This window comes from Panthera uncia, chromosome B4 (assembly GCF_023721935.1).
Source record: "Panthera uncia isolate 11264 chromosome B4, Puncia_PCG_1.0, whole genome shotgun sequence".
Taxonomy (NCBI): domain Eukaryota; kingdom Metazoa; phylum Chordata; class Mammalia; order Carnivora; family Felidae; genus Panthera; species Panthera uncia.
This window is the reverse complement of record NC_064809.1, coordinates 43,997,876-44,022,566: the sequence shown is the minus strand read 5'-3', so window position 1 is coordinate 44,022,566 and position 24,691 is coordinate 43,997,876. Positions and strand designations below refer to the sequence as shown.

Here is a 24,691-nt window from a genome sequence, read left to right as displayed (position 1 = left end):
AATGTGATCAACAGCATGAGGGCGTGCCAAAGGGCCAATGTATTGAGAGCCAGCGGGATCCTGAAAGGTCTTAATGGAGGAGGTGCTAATTGAAGTGGACTTTGATGGACAGGTAGGGGGGGCTGGAGCACGTGATCTCTAAATTCATCCAAACTCTTTACCGCTGACCGGGCTGCCTCGGTGGCGGGCGGAATGGGGAGGATGCGCCAGGCCAAGGGGACTATTTTGGGAGCGGAGAGGCATGCTGGGGAGTTGAGTTTCCCTTTATGCACACAGCAGGTCAAGGATCTCAGGACCCAGGCTGGACTAGTTCTGTTGCAGCAGGAAGAGTTCCCTGGACCTCTTTTCCTCTTTTCAGTCTCAGGCACTGTTTCCAACAGGAAAGTCTGGAGAGACCGCTTTCCTTTCCAAAGGGCAGTCTGCCCAGGGGCAAAGGCGGGCTTGCCAGCCTGTACCTGCCGCTGTTCGGGGAGACGAAAACCACTGCAGAGCTTTCTTGTTTGAAGTGCCGCGTGCTCAGCTCGGCTGTCAGTGTTCCTAGACTGCTTCTGTGGACTTAGAGCTGACCTTTAGAGGATGACATTTGAGCACGCAGAGCCGAGCTTCCTGTGCAAAGTACAATGGGTTCGTGACTGTGTCCAGAGCTACAGACATTCCTATTTGTCCGTGAGTTGCATGACTAATGCGCTTGGCCTCGTTAAGAATGAAGTGGGCACATGAGAACGTTTTCAAGGACATCAGCCGGTGCTGCTTGGACAGAGGAGAGCCACTAGTGAAAACACCCCAAGGCTTCTTCCTGGTGCAGGGCAGACCCTGGTTGTAAGTACGCCCTCGCCCTCAGCACTGCAGCACTTCACGCACAGGGGTGCAGATACACACCACCTGACCCAGCTCCCCGTGTGGGGCTGCTCTCCTCTCTCCTGGAGAATCCCTGTCTCCCCCTTTGTGCCCTCACATGTTACTGAAGCTTTCACGCGCATTTTATTCACAAGGTGACGAGGGCTTCTTCCCATCCAAATTCATTTCCTCTTTGCTCTCGTTCCTTCTGCCCTGTTTCCGCGAAGGGTGAAAGCCAGTATTATCAACAGAAGGAAATTTATAGGAATTTGAAGGGTTCAGTTCTAAGAGCCCGGTGACCTGCTGAGAGAGGTTCTGTGCAGAAAAAGAGGGCTGGTACGTGTAAACAGCTGGTAACAAACTTCACAGAGCAGTTTAAAGGTGAAGATGAATAGTGTTACTTCTCAAGGAGTTCAAAGATAGAACAATTGCAAGTTTAAAACATATATTTAAACCATGTATCCGTCTTGGGAACTTGGAAACATAGTTTTGCAAAAGAACTCTGGCGGCCAGTTAGGACAGGAAGAAAAGTGTCAGATGTTAAAAACTGTTAACTGGTCGTGGACCAACATACGTTGCGTTGTGGGGGGAGGGTGTATTTACATTTGCATTTACACGGTATTGCTTATCTCCATGCCCCTTTTGAATATGCACATTTACTTTGGATTAATATAAGCTTTTCCAGCACATCATTGTTGTTTGTGAATGCAAAGACTAGGGAAGATAAGCTGATTTGATAGTAAGGAGCCAATTGGGGCGCCTGGGTGGCTCAGTCGGTTGGGGGGCTGACTTCAGCTCAGGTCATGATCTCCTGGTCTGTGAGGTCAAGCCCCGTGTTCAGGCTCTGTCCTGAGCACTCAGAGCCTGGAGCCTGCTTCCGATTCTGTGTCTCCCTCTCTCTCTGCCTCTTCCCTGCTTGCTCTCTCTCTCAAAAATAATAAACAAACAAACAAACAAAAAAGAAGCCAACTGCGTGACCATGGCAATTTAGTTGACTTCTCTCAAAACATCTTTCCTTACTTTTAAAATGAGGACTTTGGACTAAACATCTTTCCATCTTTAACAATCTGAGATTAACAGAGAGAATGCTATATAGAAGAGTAAATACAGTAGACCCTGGAACACATATGTTTTAACTACACAGGTCTACTTACATGTGATTTTTTTTCAATAAATACAGTACAGTACTGTAAATGTATTTTCTCTTCCTTATGATTTTAATGACTTTTTTTTCCTGTAGCTTACTTCATTGTAAGAATTTAATATTTAATACCTGTAACATACAAAATACAGCAAAACCTTGGTTTGCGAGCATAATTTGTTCCGAAAACATGCTTGTAATCCAAAGCACTCGTATATCAAAGCGAATTTCAAGAACCATTGGTTCAGTGGTGATCACGTGACATTCGGCATCATGTACTACTCGTATTGCAAGACATCGCTCGTTTATCAGGTTAAAATTTATTTAAAATGCTTGCTCGTCTTGTGGAACACTTGTAAAACACGTTACTAGCAATCCAAGGTTTTGCTATGTGTTAATCGGCTGTTTATCAGTAAGGTTTCTGGTCAACAGGCTATTAGGGAGTCAAAAGTTATTCACAGATTTTGGACTGCACATGGGGTTGGTGCTCCTAACTCCCACGTTGTTCAAGGGTCAACTATACTGTCTTAGGACCCGCTATTGGCTTTGATCCTCACAGCTGTGTGAGCTGAATAAGGTAATTTCTTTCCCCTTGACCCCACTTCATCTGTGAAATTACAAGATTGGCCTCTATATTCTTTGTTGCCCCTTCTGCTGTAATGTTTTGTAATTTTCCTCAGTCAGGGTAGAAGTCTCACCTTCCCTTTCTGTGCATTCTACTCCTGCCTTGTGGGGAAAGGAGAGGAAGCTGAGAGAGGCCTGATATTAGTTACCATTAATTTTTCCTTTCATTTCATTAATCTCTCTCTGTTTTGTCCTGTCTCTTTCCCATCCTGCCCCTCTCCCTCCCTCCCCTAATTTCTCTCCTACTGTTCTTCCAGTTAAGTTTCCGCATAGCTGACTTTGCAGACCTAGCTTTCCACAGCAAATCCTGCAACCTGGATGTGGGTGGGGAGAAGGGGGTGAAATCCTTAGATCTTTGCTTTGTTTGTTTTTAAAGACAGTTTCCACAAGCCCTGTGATATGTGGGTAATTAGGCGCTCTAGGCTGTCAACACTTTGAGTCCTGTACTGCCTAGCAATAGGTTTGGCTGAGAGTGATACACAAAGCCTAAAGTGGTAATGGTTTTCAGAACTAGAAGTTTATTTCTTCCTCAGGCAATAGTCCAGGGTTTGCAGCTCATGGCCGAGGTGGCAGCCACAAACCGTGAAGTCTTTAGGATCCCACGCTCCTTTGGCCCCCATGACCCACCATCCCCGGAATATAGCTCTTGACCTCTTGATCCATGCCCGATAACATGAATGAAAGGTGAAGAAGGGGCCTGGAAACTGCCACCCTGTGCTTATGCTTGCATCCCATTGGGCGGACATCAGCCAAATGGCCATACCTAGCTGCAAGGGAGGCTGGGAATTGAAGCTTCCTTTCCAGACGGCTATGTAACCAGGCAAAAATTGAGGACTCCATTATCTTGGGAGGGGGAAAATGGGTATTAGGTCCTGGCCACTCCCTCTATAGGCAGTGTCATCACCCAGTATATCTAAGCCATTCATGCATTTACTCATCTACACACATTTTTGGAGTGCCTGCTCTGTGGTGGGCAGTTGATTAGGTGAGGGAACGAGAAAGATAGACAAGGTCCTTTCCCCGAGAAGTCTGCAGTCCAGCGGGCAAAGCAGACATGTGGACAACTGCTCTGAATTGTTATAGAAGCACTTATAGACACTTAAACTGTGTAAAGTGGTACAGAAAATACTAGGCATGGGTGTAGAAAAGACAGTTAATTCTAGCTTCAAAAACAGACGGAGGAGGGGTAAGGAAATGCTTCAGAAAGAAAGTCTCCATTAAACTGAGTGTTTAAAGTTCAATTCCTTGGAGGAAGGGAACAAGGCAGCATCTCTACCTTTTTTTCTTGCATTTTTACTTCCTTTACCATGACTAATATGTTTTGCTTGTAACCACCTGTATGGAAAATAGAACAACTTGGCTCTTGTCCTATTAAAAATGTCACATCCTTGGCTAAGCTCAAGTTACCAACTTGCATATTCAGACACGTGGCAATTCCTGTGACCCGGCCTCTTAAGAAAACGAGACCAAATAGTTACCAAAGACCATCCACTGCAAAAATACCCAAACCTTAATCCTAGGTAAAGGTTATAGAACATGGCACAACGTAAACCTTGGTGGTAGGGGTGGGGGTGGGGGGTCTGTAGAAGAGGTAAAACAATTGCTTTCACATGGAGAAATTACTGGGTTCTATACAAATGCAATTGTAAGCACGATGATGGACTGTGGCTTCACATGTGCTCGATTGTTGAGCCATTTACTGGTCAACTAGTAACAATCAGTTTAAAGAGTTTTTTTGTTCCTAGTTATGATAAGGGGAGTAAAGGCTGAAACTGAGATATTATGTGCATAAAGCTTGATGGTTAGGAGAATATGATTTATCATCCACAGTGTAAAATTTTGAAAGATTAAAAATATGTTCATTTCATCATAAATACTTAAGACTGCTTCAATTCTTTCAGTTAGACCCGCCAAGTTGAACTTCCCAAGTTCAACTTACAAATTCTCCTTCCTCATGAATCTTTGTTGACTGACCAAGTCAGCAGAAGATTCTCCATTTTTTCTGAAGTTTCAAAATATGCATTTTTCTATGTAAGAAACCTATCTTAAGCCTCCTTATGTATTATTTCTACTTTACAATTTTAAATTCTTTGGAGAACGTTTTTACAAGTATAAAATTCAATTTTATAAATATGTATTCATTACCTAATCACGCAAGAGAAACTACATGAAGCAGAGGTCTATACATTTTTCCAATGAAGGGCCAGAGAGGAAATATTTGAAAATTTGCCCACCCCATACCACCTCTGTTGCTTATTCATCTCTCTTTATGTTATTTTTCTAACAACCATTAAAAATGTTAAAAACCGGGGCACCTGGGCGGCTCAGCAGGTTAAGCAACTGACTCTTGGTTTCGGCTCAGGTCATGATATCACGAACTCATGGTTTGTGGGTTCGAGCCCCACATCAGGCTCAGCGCTGCTTGGGATTCTTTCTTTCTTCTCTCTGCACCTCCCCTGCTCTCTCTCTCTCTCTCAAAGTAAATAAATAAACATTAAAAAAATGTAAAAAAAAAACCCCATTCTTAGCTGGACCATATAAAAACAGGCTTCATTTGACCTGTGGGCCTTTTTTGCCAACCTCTGAAAAGCTTGATTTGAAAATCTTACATGTGTATAGGGGTGCCTGGTTGGCTCAGTTGGAGGGTGGGACTCTTGATCGTGGGGTGGTGGGTTTGAGCCCCTTGCTGGGTATAGAGATTGCTTAAAAAAATAAAATCTTAAAAAAAAAAAAAAAGAGAAAATCTTACATTCCTAAAAATAACTATAATACAAAGCAGATATGTCAATGCTATTTAAGAGATGTACAAAAATGTGTGGCTACGTAGAATTTGGTCCTTTTCCAGCAATGGCATCATTTACCACACAAGTATGAAGAATCACCCTCAGTACAACGCTCCTTCTGTTTCTCATCCCTTGTATTTTACCTGTCCTCAAGTTCCGTCCATTTTATCTCCTAAATATCTTCCTAACTGGTCTGCTTCTCTCTACGCCACCGCCCACTCCTATAAGATCATCAGCATCCAAGGCTTGGAATACAAAATTCCTAACTAGCGCCTCTAAACCCATCCTCATCTCTTTTGCTACCCTACTAAGGAGATATTGCATCTGCTTCCTATTTCTCTTCCCCTTCCTTCTCTTTTCCCCCTCCTCTCACTTCTTTTCATCTTCCTTTCCCGTGGCTTCTTGAACAACTCAATCCTAAGCCACCTATTGTGTAGGAGGAGGTGGGGAGCTTCCGTGGCCCAGTATGTGTGTGTCCGAGCCTGTGTCGGGGGCAGACTGTCCATGTGGGGCAAGAGTGCATCCTGATGCAGGGTGTCAAGCTAAGGAAGACACTCCAGGGCAGGGTGGCCTGGAAGGGGGTGCAGGGCTGGAGCAGGAAGGGGCGGCAGTGAATATGGAAGACGAAGTATAAAAGCTGGGGCTGATCAAATAGGTAAATATGTTGTAAGGAGACTGGATACCAATCTGAGAAGGAAATGATGATACAGAGAGAAATGTGAAATCATTCCAGGGTACCTGGGTGGCTCAGTCGGTTAAGCGGCCGACTTCGGCTCAGGTCATGATCTTGCGGTCCGTGAGTTCGAGCCCTGCGTCGGGCTCTGTGCTGACAGCTCAGAGCCTGGAGCCTGTTTCAGATTCTGTGTCTCCCTCTGTCTGACCCTCCCCGGTTCATGCTTTGTCTCTCTCTGTCTCAAAAATAAACGTTAAAAAAAAAAAATTTTTTTTTTTTTTTTTTTAAAAAAGAAATCATTCCAGTGATCCATGGTGGTAGATGGAGTTTGGAGGTACCAGTAAATTCCTGGTTCAGTAGGTAAGTAGTTAGATAGATATAGGTAGAGATGTAAATGTGATTATGTGTCTGGTTTTGTGTCTAGGCATATACGTGTGCTCCTTGGCTCTGTCCAGCGACATGGCCTGATAGCTGCAACAGTCCCGCAGCCACGAGCCCATCTCACGTCCGGATCTTCACTTCTAAGTACTACTTTCATGTAAAAGACACCAGGACTCCGCAGAGTACTGGCCGAATCCCGGACTAGGTAGAGAAAACACAAGATGGGCCTACGACATCTCGTGGTGCCCCCGAATAAGGCAATATTCAAAGCAAACAATAACAATAACCAAGCCAGCAACAACGAAAACTATGAATAAATGGAAAAAGCTCATGAAGCCAGCTTGAACGGGCACCCGTGCTTTTAGGAAGGCGCCAGGTGCTTCTGACGCAAGTGTGGTCTGTGGACTTCGCTTGAAAAACCGCACGTCCAGCCTCTGAGTACCTCTTTTATCTCCTGTCCCATTTTTCTTCGTTTCCTTCCTTTGTGCTGCCTGGGCTACCGTGCTTCTATGTTGGCTGACCTGCTTTCAGATGATTAGGAAAGTCAACAGTGACCTGTTTGCAGAGTATTTTTAATAGAGTGGAATTCTGTGAAAAACAGAGTGCAGTGGACTGAAGAACGGACAGGGTCAGAAGCAGTTGGAGAGTTTGTTCTCGAAACGATAGGAGGGAAAGAAAATACGTGCAAACACACTGGGAAGGTTTGAGGTGGAAGGGTGAGACCTTCCGGGACTAGGAGCTGGAAGGGCCCACATGATCGAGAATGGAGACGGTGGTGGGAATCCCGCCATAAGAGACAACATGGATGGATCTGGAAGGCGTTATGCTAAGAGGAAGAAGTCCAAGAAAGACAAGTACCGTATGAGCTCATTTACATGTGGAATCTTAAAAAAAAAGAACCCCAACTCATAGAAACAGATTGATGGTTGCCTGGGTGAAGGTCGGTGGGGAAGGAGAATGGGCAAAATGGACAAAATCGGTCAAAAGGTACAAATTTCAATAGTAATGTGGAGCACCTGGGTGGCCCAGTCGGTTAAGCATCCAACTCTTGATTTCAGCTCAGGTCAGGATCTTACAGTTTGTGAGTTCGAGCCCTGTGTCAAGCTCTGGGCTGTAGCACAGAGCCTTCTTGGGCTTCTCTCTCCCTCTTTCTCTGCCTCTCTCTCTCTGCCTCTCTCAAGGTAAGTAAATAAACACTAAAAAAATAAATAAATAAAAAAAATAAAAAAATAAGAGCCAGAAAAAATAGATGAAGGGGGGGGGTCAACAATAAAAAGAGACCTAGGAAATATATCAATTCGTCACAAAGTTTGGGACTTATTTTGATCACAATTCAAACAGATAAATGGGTAACCTTTTAGGAGAATCAGAGAAATGTGAACATTTCTGCTTAATGAAGCTAAGCAATTATTAATGTTTTAGGTGAGATAGAGATCAAATAGACTCTATTCTGTTTCATTGATCTGGATGCCTACATTTATTGTCAGTATTATGCTGTATCAGTTACTGTAGCTTCATTTGATTTAACAGCAAACACAAAAAATTTAAGTCCCTCAAGTTTTAAATAAGATACGAAACACAGAAACTACAAAAGAAAAAAAAAGAGCTAAACTGGATTTCAGCAAAATAAAAACTTCTGTCCTTTGAACACCACGTTAAGAAGCTGAAAAGATAAGTCACCGATGGGGAGAGAATATTTGCAAAACACAGGTCTTAAACATGAAAAAGGCTGCTGTCCAGAAGATAGGAACAAGGCCTACCACTTAATAATAAGACAAACAATCCAGTTTAAACATGGGGAAAAGGTTTGAACAGACCCTGAGATAAAGGTGATGACTAAGTCCATGAAAAGACACTCCACATTTTTAGTCACTGAGGAAATGAAAGTTTGAGCCACAATGAAATACCAAGACATACTGACCAGTGTGACAAGGATTAAGAAGAGACACAATAGCAGGGTGCCTGGGTGGCTCAGTCGGTTGAGCGTCCGACTTCAGCTCAGGTCACGAACTCACAGTTCGTGAGTTCGAGCCCCGTGTCGGGCTCTGTGCTGACAGCTCAGAGCCTGGAGCCTGCTTTGGATTCTGTGCCTCTCTCTCTGCCCCTTCCCTGCTCATGCTCTGTCTCTCCCTGTCTCAAAAATAAATAAAAACATTAAAAAATTCTTTTAAAAAAGAAGAGAGATAGTAGTCAGCACTGTTGGGGAGGAGGAAGGACTGGAGCCCTTATGAACTTCTGGCACGAATACAAAATGGTAGAGCCGCTTGGGAAAAATGGTTTTGTGGTTATTTATAAAATTAAACGTAAAACTTCCATATGACCCATCAACCCCATTCTCAAAGGAAATGAAACTGTTTACGACATCATTCGTTCATAAGAGCCACAAACCAGGAACAATCCAAATGTCCATCAGCTGGTCAGAGTATAGACAAACTGTGGTCCATCCATTTGCTGGCATACTTTACTAATAAAAAGGAGCAAACTACAGATCCCTGCAACAACATGGATAAACCGCAAGAGCATTTTGTTAAGTCAGAGCGGTCAGACCCCAAAGAGTAAGCACTATGATCCCATTCATGTGACATTCTGGAAAAGGCAAAACTCTAACACCAGAAATCAGATAATGGGAGCGAGGAGTTGGGAGTAAGGGGTAGGGATTAATTTTTAAGACAAGGGAACTCTTTGGGGTGATACAAATTGTATCTTAATTGTGATGGCGTTGGAACAACCCGTATTCAAGTGTCAAAATCTCATCAGGCTATCCTCTTTAAAAAGGTAAATGTTATTGTATGTAAATTATAACTCAAGAAACTCACTTTAAAAGATAATGAACAAAATGGAACCGAGCACAGCTGTTCTATATCCTCCAGTAACCTTACTAGGACAATTTCTGTGCTAATTGTTTTTCATATGGCTTCAAATTATTCACGTCTGCCTTTTGTGTTTCATTGAGGCCACAGCTATAGATTTACTTGGTGAGGAAAGAGAAGCAGGAAGGAAAAATGAGAAACATTCTCAGGCTGGATACTTGGGATTAAAACCTGAAAACAGTTTTCGCAGAAAAGGAGTCTGACCTGTTGAACAACCTACATGTGGGTGAAATGTATGAGGGTCCCACCCACTGTTGACTAAATAAATGAAGTAGAAATGTTCTAGCTGGCTGTGAAGGCCACTGTATATACTGTTTCACATTCTACAGAGAGTACTAGACACAAGTAGCTATAATAAATTGTAAATCGTAAAGCAGTGACTTCTTTTTTTTTTTTTTTTTAATTTTTTTTTTAACGTTTATTTATTTTTGAGACAGAGAGAGACAGAGCATGAACGGGGGAGGGGCAGAGAGAGAGGGAGACACAGAATCGGAAGCAGGCTTCAGGCTCTGAGCCATCAGCCCAGAGCCCGACGCGGGGCTCGAACTCACGGACCGCGAGATCGCGACCTGAGCTGAAGTCGAACGCTTAACCGACTGAGCCACCCAGGCGCCCCAAAGCAGTGACTTCTTAACAGGAGACGCTTTATCTGTAACCTTCAGCTCTCCTTCAGGGCTCCGTCTTCTTTTCATTTCGGATAGGAAAATGCACAACGTGAGACCTTGGGGGTGTCATGGTATGTTTCCTCTAACAGAGCGGGCCCCCCAAGAAAAGACTGTTCAACACAAAGGAATTTCCAGTTGCTGATCGCTTGTCACTTCAGTGAGGGAGGAATGGCCTGACCAGGATCCCTACTGATGCCTTGAATCAGGTTATCCAGGCCTCGCCTACAGGAAATTTTGCGTTTCCATCCAGTAAATGCTTGTTAAGTGTCAGAGCTTACAAAAGATGGGTGAAGAAACACGGATGGTCCGGAATATGCCTCATCTACTAGCTCTGATCATGGGCACTGTGATTTGATAGCTTTCGTTGTAGCCCTGGGGTTGGTTAATGGGTTTGGTTAATTTGGGGTCTGTGCTCCTATGTTAATTTAAGCCTCTGCCCTCAGTCTCCGACTTCATACTCTCCTCTGGTGATGGGATTCTCTTCCACAGCTTCATCTACCACCAAAATGCTGACAATTATCAAACTCCGTCCTGAGTCAAGAACCATGCATCTGACCGAGGCCTGGCACCTCCAGGGGAAAGTCCCACAGACCCGAGCGTACCATGTGTGATTGCCGTCATATTCCTTATCTGAGTGATGGCTCAGAGATCAACCCTGTTACGAGCGTCAGAAAATTGCGATGCATTTATCTCTCTCCCCTTTCTTTAGCCCTTATATTTAAGCAGACTCTGAAACCTGGAAAGTCTAACTCCCTTCGTATTTTTAAAACATTTCGTTCCATCCTCAGTATATGGCCTTCTTCCTGGCTGCTATTATCTCTTACTCAGATGACTGAGCCACTCTTCTACCTAATCTACCTGCCTGTGCTGGACATTTGCCTTTTTTTCTTTTTTCTTTTTTTCTTTTTTTGTCTTTCCAGAATCTAGCTCCTCGATTCCTATTTTGGGGATCTTCTGGTGGTCTCCCAATATGCATTCCCCTCCTCCATAGGAACAGAATCTTAACTATCTGGCCACACAGAATCCTGACTTACACGTGTCAATTTTTTTTTTCAGTGCCGTGTGGCTGCGTCACCGTGTTCCGGAAGATGGCTTGTAAGGAGAAGTGAGATACGCAACTTCCAAGTTGGGCCCTGAAAAGAAAGTAGCGTGACATCTCACTTCATTTTCCTTCTTCCTGTGGCTGGAATGGAAAAGTGATGGTGGGAACTTGGGCAGCTCTTTTGGACCACAAACAGAAAGCAGGCGGGCGGGGGCACCTGGGGGCCTCAATGGGTTAGGCCTCGACTTCAGCCTCGGGTCACGATTTCACAGTTTGTGAGTTCGGGCCCCACGTTGGGCTCTGGTGCTGACAGCTCAGAGCCTGGAGCCTGCTTCAGATTCTGTGTCGTCCTCTCTCTCTCTCTCTCTGCCCCTCCCCTGCTCATGCTCTGTCTCTCTCTCTCACTCTTAAAAATAATAAACAAACATTTAAAAAAATTAAAAAGAAAGAAAGAAAGAAAGAAAGAAGAAAGAAAGAAAGAAAGAAAAGAAAGAAACTGGGAAGTCGGATCGTGGAGTCAAAATACGGAGGGAGGTTGGGCCCAAAGTGGCTTCCTGGAGGAATGCCGTCAAACTAGTTTGGGGCTTAACACAAGGGAACAATAACATCAGCCTTTTTTGAGTTGTGTGAACTCTGATCTTTGTTACTGCAGCCAAACATGCACCCTAACTTCATAGTGTTTATGAAGTCAGGGACCAGTTAGTCCCCCGTAGCTACCTAGTATCCCTGGCGCCGGCAGACGGCGGAGGGCTGACAGATCCCGCACTCGCACTGGGTGGTCAGGCCCAGTTCAACACAGCAGTGGCAACGGCGTCCTGCCACAGCACAGTCCCCTTGGTCAAACTGTTCCGCCTCTGAGACCGTTGCTGTGCCTCTGCCCCTGCCCCTCTGCAAGCCTGTTCTTCCAGCCTCTTGATAATTTTGGTGTGCTCCTGATATCCTTCTGATAGATTCCCTCTTTTTATTGCCACTCACAGGTGGCACAGGTTTATGCGATTTGCAACCGCGGAATTCCAAATTGAGGCGCCGATTTCCAATTTCACCTTCTTCCAGAGACAGGGCCCTGCTGCCTGTGTGGTATTTGTAAGCAGAGGTCTCATTCTGCATTTCCCCAGCTTGATATCCATTAGGGATTGTTTGGCGATCCTTTGGGCAGAGCTCGTTCGGTCAGGGTAACCTCCTCAGTGTGGCATGTGAAGCCTTGCAGGATGTGGCCCCAACACCGCTCCCCAGTTTTCTCTCTTTGTGCCTGTCTCTAGGCCCCGTACGTCATGATTTGGCCATACTAAATCACTGGGCAGGCACAAGGTCCACCTCCCAGCCCTTCCTTCTCCCACCTGCTTGTCAGTTCTCATTCAAGAGACACGTTGGGGTTCCTCCCCTCCACAAAGCTTTCCCAACTCCCTGGGGCCCAGTCACCCCTGGTCACTTGATTGCAAGTCTGTCCTTTGGGCTGCACACTTCACCCCTCTTACCTATGCCTCTATCCCTCACCTGGTCTCCCCTCTGTGCTCACTTGTCTCCATGACTTGCCTTCCCATCTTGTGTCATCGATTGTTCTGTTTCTAGCATCTCTTATATGATTGGTGCATAACATACATATTTTAAAAGAAAGTGAATCATCTTTCTGGAAACCATTTGAAAAGTTCAAAAATAAGTCGGTAGGTGGCACCCGAGTCTTTCTGTTTGTAGTTTTGGGTTTTGTTTTTTTGTTTTTTAACCCACAGAAGCCAGCAGGTGGCGCTCTCCGACACGAAAGCCTTTGTCACTCATTAAGTCCTCCCTGCCTCCTTTTCTTCCTCCCTGGCTCCTTCTAGGAAGCCGTGGATTCCTGATTTGTCATAATACATGAGCGTGCACATCGGTATTAAACACCCAAACGGTCTACACCCGCGCAGATTAGTATCAGTACGACTTTACTACTCACTGCTTTCGCCAACAAGTCTTTGCTATCCCTGGAACTCTTGCCCGGGCAGAAACAACTTGCAAAATGAGACAGTCGAACTTTCCAGTTCGTGGCATCAAACAGCTGTTTACTCCCTTTGACACCCTCTTTGACACCCTTGCTGTCCACCAATCCTGAATTATGATTATATTGTAATGTTTACCAAATCCTAATTAAATCGCATATTGAAAGACCCACCTCATACCAAACCCCGAGAGGTCATAAAAATCTTGACTTTGCCCTCTGCCTTTGAGACGCTGCTAGAACTAAATCTAGGCAGTGATCTCCCCTAGGGCAAGAGCACTCAACTCAATTTGCCCTCTGAACAGTCTCTTGGCAACATGTATAGACCTGAGCGTACAAGTGTATTCTAGGCCTTTGCTAACTTGAAATGTACAATTTCAGAGGCAGATCCCACCCCAAGCCTAGAGCATTGGAATCTGTACTCCAACACTTGTCAAGGTGATTTTCCTGCCCAGTGAAACCTGAGGAACATTGCTCAGATTGATTAATTAATTAGTTAATTAACTGAAGAATTACCTCAGTCTCTTCAAAAGAATGAATGCAGACTGAAGGTTTAAAATTTAAGGAACAGTTGTGTTTTTCTTCTGCTTGTAGCTGATGTTTAGTTAGTGTCAAAACTACAAAGCAGAAGAAAGTTTTGGATTCCAGCCTGCCTAATTAGGGAATTCTTCAGTGTTGTCTTAGATCTGCCTTAAGAAGATCAGTGGGTTTGGGGGGTGTTTGGGGAAATATATTTGCTGAATTCAGTTAAGTCTTTTTTTTTTTTTTCAACCCCCACCCCCTTCCTAGGGCAGACCTGAGACGCAATGAATGTAGGGTGTATCATGATATATGGAGCCGTCGGGCTTGCACATTCTAGATACAGTGCTTAATCCCCGTGCACAGTAAGAGTTTTTTCTTCAAAAACTATTTAAAATCTGCATGTATTATTTACATTGTACTCCCTTACATGTGACATTATTACCTTTTGTTGGGATGTGAGCCCCCTTTGCCTTAGAGATTTCTGCTACTATACCGAACGGATGTAATGGAAAGAATATGGTATTTGAGATTGTAAGACATAGATGAAAATCACAGCTCTGCTATTTCCTGGCCGTGTGATGTGAGACTATTCACTTAACCGCTCTGAGCCTCAGTTTTCTCGTCCTAAAATGGGGAGGGTGTTATCTCACATACACAGGCTGACTTAGGGATCAAGAGACATGGAGTTTGTGCTAAAAGTTCTATAAACCAACCTTGGCACTTTCCGTCATTTGTTTTAAACACACCGCACAGCACTCACGTGTTACTGTGCATGCAAAAATGGGTATTAATGAACTAATTAATGCATCACGTCATTTCAGCCTCTCTGAAAACCACCAATGCACTGTTTTTCTCTTTTGCATCGTTACTTAATGAGCTTGTTTCCACAGCCATGATTGGCGTTGTGCTTACACCAAGGCTTGTCCCCAGATTCTTGGACCTCCTGTCATGGTAGACAGAAAAAAAACAAAAGAGAGCCCTAACCAAACTGCCCGGGGTATTAGGGTGCCTGGAGAGAGTAACTGTATTTAGTTGGTGGGTTTCAGAGCCTGTCCTGTGGCTAGGCCTTTGTGAAAGCTTTGAAAACATAAGCCAGCGATAATGTGTAAATGATTTTGTAAACGCTACTGCTAATAAATTTGGGTGTCACTCTCAGTCATAGAGAAACAATACAACAGGACCGAGTTTTGGTTCTGTCCTGATTTTGTTGTGTAGGAAACTTGCCACCTCAGAATCCTGGGGCCAGTTGGAGTACTGACTCAGCCAGTGATTAGTTGTTTGGCCTTGGGTGGCTTACTTAACTTCTCTGGACCTAAATGTCCTCATGTAGGCACCGGGTTGGAGTCTAGGATGCCTTTCAGCGATACAGTTCTCACATTCTGTGGAACAGGCCTAGGCAGGTGGCTATAGCCCAGGGTTGTCCCAAGGACCCACTGGCTGCCTCAGGAAACAGGATTGTTCCGAGACCCATTTAACTGGTGGTTCCAGAGCAGCCAGTTACTGGTCAAGCGACTCAGGAAAGGAGCAGGTGGTATACTGGAAAAGATCTGGGTCTTACAGGGATGGGGTCAGCCCACAAAATGGCTGCCCTCCCCTGCCCCCTGCCAAGTTCCTCCGTGAAGGTCCTTATTTTAATATCTAGACTAGAGGGTCGTCTCCTCTATGATCCTTTCCACTCCCACAAGGATTATCTTTGGGACATGCAAATAAGGTCCATGTCACTACTCTCTTTTAAATTGCTGATAGTCTATTATTAATGGTTTGTATTTGTCATGACAATGCACGGAGAATCTGGCCCCAGTTTTACATTTTACTAATTGCCCTTATCGCTATCGCCAAGGCTGACCTTCAGACTGTCCACAGAGCACTTCTAAGTGTTCTCCCAACTGGCCCTGAGCTTTCCCAGCGTCCTGGCCATCTACACACGCTATTAATTCTAGTGGAAGCATACTTGTTGACCACCAGGTGAACAGCTCTTCATATTTCCGTTCTATCTCAAGGGCCATCTCTTTCAATCCCTTTACTGCCTCTGTTTCCCTTAGCTCCCCAACTGGCATATGAGCTTCAGCGATGGCGGGCACCTGGTTTTACTCTTCTTTGTTTCCTCGAAAGTGCTCAGCGCACTTCCTTGATTTTGAAAGTGCTCAGCCAATGCTTGTTGGATAAACAGATATTCTCACAAGTCAAGGCAGGAGGTATCTTCATCTTTTCTTGATGCCCCCACTAGACTATCCTTTTGTGAATTGTTTTTGAGGTTTTCCCCCAATGTTCATTTTAAAGTATTTCCTGAACAAATTCGGGTAAAACCAGTAGGTCCGGCAGACATTAAGGACGGTTTTCTCGAGAGTGAAAGTGGAGTCTTGGAGGCTGAGTTCAGGGGGGGTAGGTGGAGGGAGTCACATGACCATTTTGCTCTGGACTTGGATTTGAAAAGGTCCTTCAGGAGAACTTTTTCATGTTATCGGAGACTTTATGTTTACCTGTCAATGAGATTTACACATACATTTGTAAGTATACATGAATGGGATTGAAGATGTTCATCATAAGACTTTAAACTTGCATTTCATAAGCCATACAGAGAAAGACATACCATATGGTTTCACTCTTATGTGGATCCTGAGAAACTTAACAGAATCCCATGGGGGAGGGGAAGAAAAAAAAAAGAGGTTAGAGTGGAAGAGAGCCAAAGCATAAGAGATTCTTAAAAACTGAGAACAAACTGAGGGTTGATGGGGGGTGGAAGGAAGGGGAGGGTGGGGGATGGGTATTGAGGAGGGCACCTTTTGGGATGAGCACTGGGTGTTGTATGGAAACCAATTTGACAATAAACTTCATATATTGAAAAAAAATAAACTTGCATTTCATTCCTTTCATGATGTACCACAGGTTATTTTTTTAAATTGTCATTATCTTGTAAATAGCACAATAAGAGTATATTACATTTGTGTTTTCGCATTTTTTTTTTATATCATATGAACCTTGAAAAATGTAAGTGACTAATGGCCTCTCTTGGCTTGTGAGATTCCTAGGTAAAAATGGCAATTGCAAAATAAGTTACCATCATACACCCTCTGAGTTAGTAAAAATTTAACATGGGTTACACCCAATATCGGTCAGGATGTGTAGCATTGAAAACTCTCATATGCTTGTGGCAAGAATTTATACTGGTATAATCCCCTTGGAAAAGAAATTTTAAGTGTTTAGTATACTTGAGTATATACACACCTATGGCCTGGCAATGCTACTCTGGGGTATAAATCTTAGAGAAACTCTAGCACATGCTCACCAAGATGGTTGACTAAAAAAGCACGTAGCAGAATTGTTTGTCCTAGGCCCAAACCAGAAATAATTCATACGCCCATCGTACTAAAATAGATGAGTACATTTGGGTAAAATCATAAAAGGAAGTATCATATAGCAATGAAATTGAATCATCTGAAGCTCCAGGAAACAGTTTGGTTGTATCTCACACACAGAATGCGACGTTGGAGGAATAAGCTCAAAAAAATACACAAAGTTGGAAAACAGCCATGTCCTGAACTTTTCAATATCCAAAGAATTCAAAGTTGGATCCCAAAAGATATGTGTACACCCATGTGGATTACAGCATTCTTCACAAAGCCAAGACGTCTTGAAGAATGAATGGATAAAGAAAATATGGTGGACACATTCGGTGGATATTATTCAGCCTTAAGAAAGGAAGGCAGTCCTCCCGCAGGCTACAACATGGATGAACCTTGAGGACGTTATGCTAACTGAAATAAGCCAGAGACAAAAGGATAAATGTTGCAATGATGCCACTCATACGAAGTATCTAAAGTAGTCCAAAGGACAGAAACAAAAAAGAAAGGTGGTTGCCAAGGGCTGGGGGAGGAGGGAGATAAATGTTTAACGGGTATATGGTTTCAGGGTTGCAGGATGGCAATGTTCTAGGGATTTATAGCACAGCAGTGTGAATATACTTAACACTACTGAACTCTACACTTAAGACGGTTAGGGGGCCCTAATATTCCCTTGGTTTTGGCCCTTTGCTAGAGCAAGGTCTGTTCTTTTCCTCTGCACTGAAAGGACTATTTATCCCTTTAAGCGTATTCAGAAAGTCAGCACGTTTTATTAACTTAATTGTATTAAAGGGTATGCAGGATACAGAATACCCCTTCAAATACTATCTTTAACACAAACGATAGTTGCATCTAATCGAAGAACTCCTGTATGGGGGTGGTTTCATAACTGTGTGTTTATTATTAGGGTCTTCACCCCAATAATAATAATAATAATAATATAGGGATCTGAAGCTTCAAAGGAAAAGGCACATCTGTCTTTGGAACAAATCAACATAAGCAAAGAGAACAGGAAAACACTGATAGATGTGGCCAGAACACCTCTACGTGGTGCTCATGCTGAACTTGCTGACGTCTTGACAACTGGGCTCCACTTTGGCCATTAAAAAATAAAATGAACCTGTGAACCTCTTCATGGTCAACATCATGGGAATGCAACAGGAATCAGAGACTGATACAAGCCTAATCAGAGGTCTTGTTGTGCATGATGGGGCACGGCATCCTGATATGGAAAAAAGAGTAGAAGACACATCTTTACGTGCTGTGTGTCATCAGAATACGAAGGAGCAAGTGTATTCTGGCTTTCTTTCTTTTTTTTTTTTTACTAATTGCATTGAAGTGTACCTACATAAAACAGGCCATTTTTACCCAACGAATAGGATTTTTGCTTTAGCTTCAGTGATACAGAAATGCATGTTAGATAAGCATATATTATCTACCTTATTAAACATTCCTTAAGAAACAATAATAAATGGTTAGGATAGTAAATCTAATGTTGTGTATTTTTGTTTTTTAACCACAATTTTTCCAAAAAAGAAATATGTGGGGGAAAAATCAGATTACATCAATGGTATCTTTAAAATACTGTTCAAATATTTTAAAGGGACATTTTAAATGCAAACTACATTTTTTGGTGACTCTTTAAAATAACTTAATAGAGGGGTGCCTGGGTGGCTCAGTAGTGTCTGACTTAGGCTCAGGTCACGATCTTGCGGTTCGTGGGTTCGAGCCCCGCGTCAGGCTCTGTGCTGACAGCTCAGAGCCTGGAGCCTGCTTCGGATTCTGTGTCTCCCCCTCTCTCTGCCCCTCTCCTGCTCATACCTTGTCTCTCTCTCAAAAATAAATAAACATTAAAAAAATTATAAAATAAAATAACTTAATAGGTAAAACAAAACCAAAACCAAAAAGCTGGGGCCTGGAGCGAAGAGAAAGTTTTCTATATTGAGCAGAGACAAGAAAGGCAGCTGGCTTGGGTATCGGCCGTAAGACCTGTGTGTGTCGGAAGAAATAGACACCTATTTACTCAACAAATAAATAACTGTGTAATATGAGAGATGGTGAGATAAACATAAGGATCACAGTCAGGTCAGTGGAATTTTATTCTCATTTGCTGGGGGTACTTCAGTCATTTAAGAAATGTTAACAGCATGCTGTGGGCTAGGAGCTGGGAATGAAGGAGTGAAACAGGAAGCTCAGTGTCATGAGAATGTACGTAAACGGGAAATGAAAGCCCATTGGGAGGACATGTGACCCTCTCCTGGCAGACCAAGGAAATCTCCCCTAGAGGAACCAACAGAGCAGTTCCCATAAGGTGGCCAAAGGTTGGGAATGGGGACGAGCAGAAGTAGGGAACATGGTGTTTGGAGGCCTGCAAGCAGTGCATGTCCCTGCAGTTTAGACCGCGTGTTTAGTTGCAGGGCTCACGGTGCTGGAGGGATGGAGAGAGAGAGTGGCAAGAAATGAACTTGGGGGAGTAACCACGGCCTTTATTTTAAAACTGCGGACTTTATCCAGAAGGCAATGTAGGATCTAGTAAAAGGTTTTATGTGGGATGGAGAGGCAAAAAGATTTGCTCTTTGTGGCGGGGGGGGGGTGGGGGGGGTGGGGGTGGGGGGGTGGGGGGGGGGGGTGGGGGGTGGGGAAGGCTCCCTCTGTACTATGTTCATTAAATTGGAGGGGCAAGATTGAAGGCTATGCTAGTTAGGAGGTTTTTGTTAGTAAACCAGGGGATGGAAAGAAGGCGCCGATTTAAAAGCTACTTTTAAGAAATGGAATCAACAGGATTTAGTTTTTTAGATCTGTGGGTTTAAGGGAAGACAAGGAGACAAGGTAACACTTGACAGGTTTTAGGGTCTGAGTAGAGATGAGCAATAGAGAATAGCAGAGATCAGTAATATTCACTGAGCTAGAAGGCACAGGAGGGGAACAGGTTTTGGGGAGAGAAGATGAGCTCTGTTTTGAACTTATTTGATTTGAAGTCCTCGTAGAAAATCTGTTAGGTGGTTGGACATGTAAATCTGGGGTTTGAAGACTGATTTCGTCTAAAGATGTAAAAGTTCCATTACAGTATGACCTTGTTACTGAACCAAACTGGGTGCCTCTTCCTTACACAATTATTATTAATGTTTTAGTTATTAATATTTGGGGTGGAAGAGACATGAAAGTTGACTGCACCCAGGAGTGGGTGACCACTGAAGGCTAGTAGTGTTCCACTGGGAAATCGACACTCTTCGTAATGTTGCATGCGGAGAAAGCCCTCCACCGATGGAGTGGATTGTGAGAACTTTTTGAAAAATATAATCTATGGAGTTGGTTTAGCATTGCTTATGCTCTGAGCCTTTCACAGCCTTTTCTGAACATGATCTCTCTAGCTTCTTTTTTTTTTTAACTCCTCTAAAAACTGGTGTCAGGGTGGCAGCAGGAAATAGATATTCTCTCCTCCCTCTATTGCTCTCTACTTCTCTCCCTTTTTTTCTCTCTTCAGGTATCCCTTAAAATTAAAAGCAAGAGTTCCACAAACAGCTAAATGTAGATTCCAGTTTGGCTTAGACAAGACTCTCACTTTACGTGGTCTTAATATAATCCTACAAAACTGAAGTCATGCCCAAATACACAGATGAGACATAACACAACAAAAGAAACCAAAACAGAGAACGCTTCCATAAGTCTGTTAAGAATGAAAAAACACAATTTTTTCTAGACTACATACAAAACCCTTTATTTCACATAGTCTTAGCTGTTGAATTGTTTCACTTCACAAGAAAACATGAAAAAACACAAATTTTTTGTGCACCTGCTATGTGCTTAGATTCTGATATGTATTATATTTTTAAGTTTTACTTGATCTCACTGTAATTCTAAGGGGTATTACCATTCTTTTAATATGGGGAAATATATTCAGAAAAAATAAACAACAAGCTTGAAACACATAATTGCCTTCTATTTTAGCTTCTCACAAAACTTTTTTAGTTTTCTATGAGTAAATGTGTAATACCACAGCTATCAGGATCACTTTTCCTCCTACACCAATCAACATAGAAATTGTTGATTTTTAAATTTTTTAATTTTAAATTTTAAAATATGGGGTTTTCCATTAAAACTCATGGTTCTCAATCAGGTTCTCAATTTTGTCAATGTCTGGCAACATTTTTGGTTGTCACAACTTGGCGAAATGTTATTGGCATATTGTCAGTGGAGGCCAGGAATGCTACATCCTATGGCCACAGGAGCTCCTATAATGTTGAGAAACCCCAATTTAAACTGTAGAAAGTTATTAAATGTAAGTTATTAAGTAGTACAGTTTTCAATATGTGTGCTTTCATGTAATTTTGTTTTAGAAGTAAAAATAACGCTCCGAGTACTAACTTGTTGTTGTCGTCGTTCTCTGCTTTGGTAATTACAAGGCACATCTCATTTTAATTCTAGGAAATCCAGATGTCCAACTATTACACTGTTCAAATTCACCAAAGAAGACAACATAATCTATCAGACGAGGAGACCAGGTGATTGCAACCAAAGATTTTTGGAGACAGCTGCAGTATCGGCTTCTCTCTTACTAGTTTCTTTATGTCAAGAGTTTACATTAAAATCCAAGGCAAGTGTGAATGAATTATCAATTACCAAATTTTCCTGCTATGGCATCTGATTCCATCTATAAAAATGCTATTTAGTGAGATTATGGCCTAGGCACTTCCTAAACGACTCCAGATCATCAAAAATATTTTATTAGAGTTTGTGACGTAATGAAAATACTACAGACGTGTAGTTTATTAGCGAGAAAATCTTTGTAGAGGGCTGAATGGTGGTCCCCCAAAAGAAATGCCTGCATCCTAATCTCCAGAACCTGTGAATTCGACGAATGTGCCCTTCTTATTTAATAAAAGGGTCTTTGTAGATGTAATGCAATGCAATGAAATGAAGGATCTTGAAGTGAGATCATCTGAGATGAGGATAAACCCTAAATCCAGTGACAAGTGTCCCTTTAAGAGACACACACAGAGAAGAAGGCCATATGGAGATGAGGTGGCCAGACAAGAAGCGAATAATGTGGCGTACCTGCAGTATTCTTCTCAGAGGGAATCAAGGAAGACTTCACAGAGGGGATGGCATCGAGGCTGGGTCCTGAAGCACGAGTAGGAGTTTCCCAGGCAGAGAATCGAGTGGAGTCAGGCAGCTGACTCTTGCACACAAAATCCAACATGTCCGAAGGCCCAGAGATGGGAATGGATGTCATCTACTTAGGAATAGTAAGTGCTCCCATGTGGTTGTTCCCTCAAGTGTACAGGTGGAACTGGTAAGAAATGAATTAGGAAAAGTAGGTAGGGGTTGGATGGGGATGGAGTTTTATGCTTTACCTTGGCATTTGGTCTAATTCCTGGAGACAGTGGGAAGTCATCGAAGACGGGGACTGCCATGATTATCAGTTTTAAGTAGCAGCCATTCAACCTTGAAACACTGGAGGAGGTGCTGAAGGGGTGGGGGACAGTATGGATCTCAGAATGAGCCCAGCTCTTAGGAAGGGTCTTTCCCCCTGCTTCAGTACCCCTGACACTTGTGCTTGAAGACACTGAGGCACGACTGGGTGTGGTCGGAGGAGGAGTCATTAGTTAATGACGTATGTTGGGATAAGCATGGTCTTTCTCTCTTAATGGGGAAAATGAGATACCTACACGTGGACAATAGTCTTGACCTAGTACAAAGGTTAGATCTCTCTCTCTGTCTCTCTCTCTGTCACACACACAGAGTATGTATATATGTAATATTTTTTAAATGTCAATTTGTTTATTTTCTCCTAGGCTTAAAAGTTTTTAAAGATTTCCTTAGTCTACCCATTGTTACCAAAGTTTATTTGAGTCACCTGCGGAAGCTGTTACACATGTAGATTCCTAGATCCTACTCTCCAGAGTAAGACCCAGAAATTCCCATTTTTAGCAATTTACCCTACGAAGCTGAAGCAAGCATTGTTTTCCAGATGGATTCTAGGATGGAACCCAAGCTCCTTTATGTGATGTTCAAGACCCGAACCCCATCCCCTTGTTTTCCAACAATGTTTCAGTCCTGAAATGTATGCTTCTGTAGCACCACACTCATCACTTTGTTGTGAACCCATTTGACTTTTTCCCTGCTTCAAATGTCCCCCTGCCACTCTTCTTCATTCACCCCATCCCTTGTTGGCAAATCGCTTCTCTGTGATCTCCTCAAGATCTCCCTTCCCCAGGCCCAGGGTTACTCAATTTTTACATTATGTCTCCGTGGATTTTATTCAGACATGCATTCTCACTCATGTTACATTATGTGCCAGTATTTCTTCGCGTGCCTCTCTCTTTCAGGAGTTTTTGAAATCTTGAAGGGGAGAGCTCATGGAACTTTAATCTTCTTACGGTCATTGTTTGGCATACCGTGTGGCATCTCATATGTGCTCATTAGATGACTGATGAGTGAGGACTGGGGGTTGGATCTTGAATATGCTCATTACATGACTGACATGTGAGGAGTGGGGTTGGATCCAGAGCGAGACAGAAGTGGTTCGAGAAAGACGAAATCTCATTTCAGCATGGTGGACAGAAGAACCAGAACATAACTTCTTTCTCTATAAATGGGGCAATTATGTCAAGAATTTCTGTCTTGTGGCATCTAGGAAGAATAAGGGCTCCTTATACTTTTAATGGAATGGATCCCTTTGGAAGAATTAGCAAAGGGCCTGAACTTCAACAGACTGCCTCCCACCCAAAGGCATATTACTTATCTTTGCTTAGCAGTTGACATCAGTAGCCTGGTGGAACAGGGCTCCGGGCTCGGAATGTATTCTGCATCTCCAATTTCCCCATCTTCAAAGTACAAGCCAAATGCTACCTTTTCCAATGCAAGCTTCTCAATTCCTGGTTTCTTCCAGGAATTTCTTTCACATGTTCTTCTGAAGTGTCATAGCATTGTTTTCTTCTGTTTTATTTATTTTTTCCCTCCGCTTCATTACATACCTGCCTCCTAAACTAGATTATAAAATCAAGGCCCAGGGCCCTTTACTCTTCCCTTCTTTCCATTCCCCGCCCCCCCCCCAGCCCCCACCATTTTTCCTCTCAAATGAGGGTGAGAGAGGATAAGAGGAGAAACTACTTTTTCATCTTAATTTTGCACATAACAAATGCTCAATAAACATCTCTTGGGGAAACAAAATTATGAATGGTATTTCATGTCATATTTACCTGGCTCCAGCCTTAGGAATGACCATTACTGAGTGAAGTTGGGTTGGACCAATTCAAACCACAGGGGATTGTTAGTATGCGTGGCTTAGTTATTACTGTTTTGACCAGAAGAGGTGTGAAGTCTTCCCAAGTCAAGGAGTGTGTTACCAGTGAAAGCTGGTTGTGAGCCAGTGCAAATATGACGTGAAATCCCATCAAACAGAGTGGATTCCAGGACCTTTCTGAATAATGGTATAAGTTCAGCATTGTCGCTTATGTTCTGAGTCTTTTCCCATCTTTCTGGAACATGGTTTCTTCCAGTTCTGTCCTATTTCCTCCTACCTTTGTTGCTGCTTTTTTATTACTTGCTTGGTAAGGCTCTTTCACAACCTTGTCTGACTGTCTGCTCCTTTGCACCCTTTGTGAGCCCGTTTAGCTCTCTCCTTCATCTTCACTGATCTGTCTTCTTTAGCTTTACCCCCAAAATGCTTACTCAGAAATGCTTCTGGAAAACATCAGTCAATAACGGCATGAATATCTACTTCCTTTTGTCTGTTGTTTTGGATCTGAGTCCTTTGTGTTGACATGTACCTGCCTCCTTCATCCAGGAGGATTGGCTCACCCTTCTTTGTGACCCCCGTGGTACGTAGCCCAGCAATGCA

General features: G+C 43.1%; 1 long non-coding RNA gene and 1 other non-coding gene across 2 annotated transcripts; both read left to right on the top strand.

The window, feature by feature from the left end:
* Positions 1–631: 631 nt before the first annotated feature.
* LOC125920128 (uncharacterized) lies at positions 632–14,677 on the top strand. Its single transcript, XR_007456957.1, has 3 exons — positions 632–819; positions 6,352–6,418; positions 11,031–14,677. It is a non-coding gene; the product is annotated as an uncharacterized LOC125920128 (long non-coding RNA).
* Positions 14,678–17,476: 2,799 nt separating this feature from the next.
* LOC125920549 (small nucleolar RNA SNORA22) lies at positions 17,477–17,618 on the top strand. The gene has a single exon (XR_007457128.1). It is a non-coding gene; the product is annotated as a small nucleolar RNA SNORA22 (small nucleolar RNA).
* Positions 17,619–24,691: the final 7,073 nt, after the last annotated feature.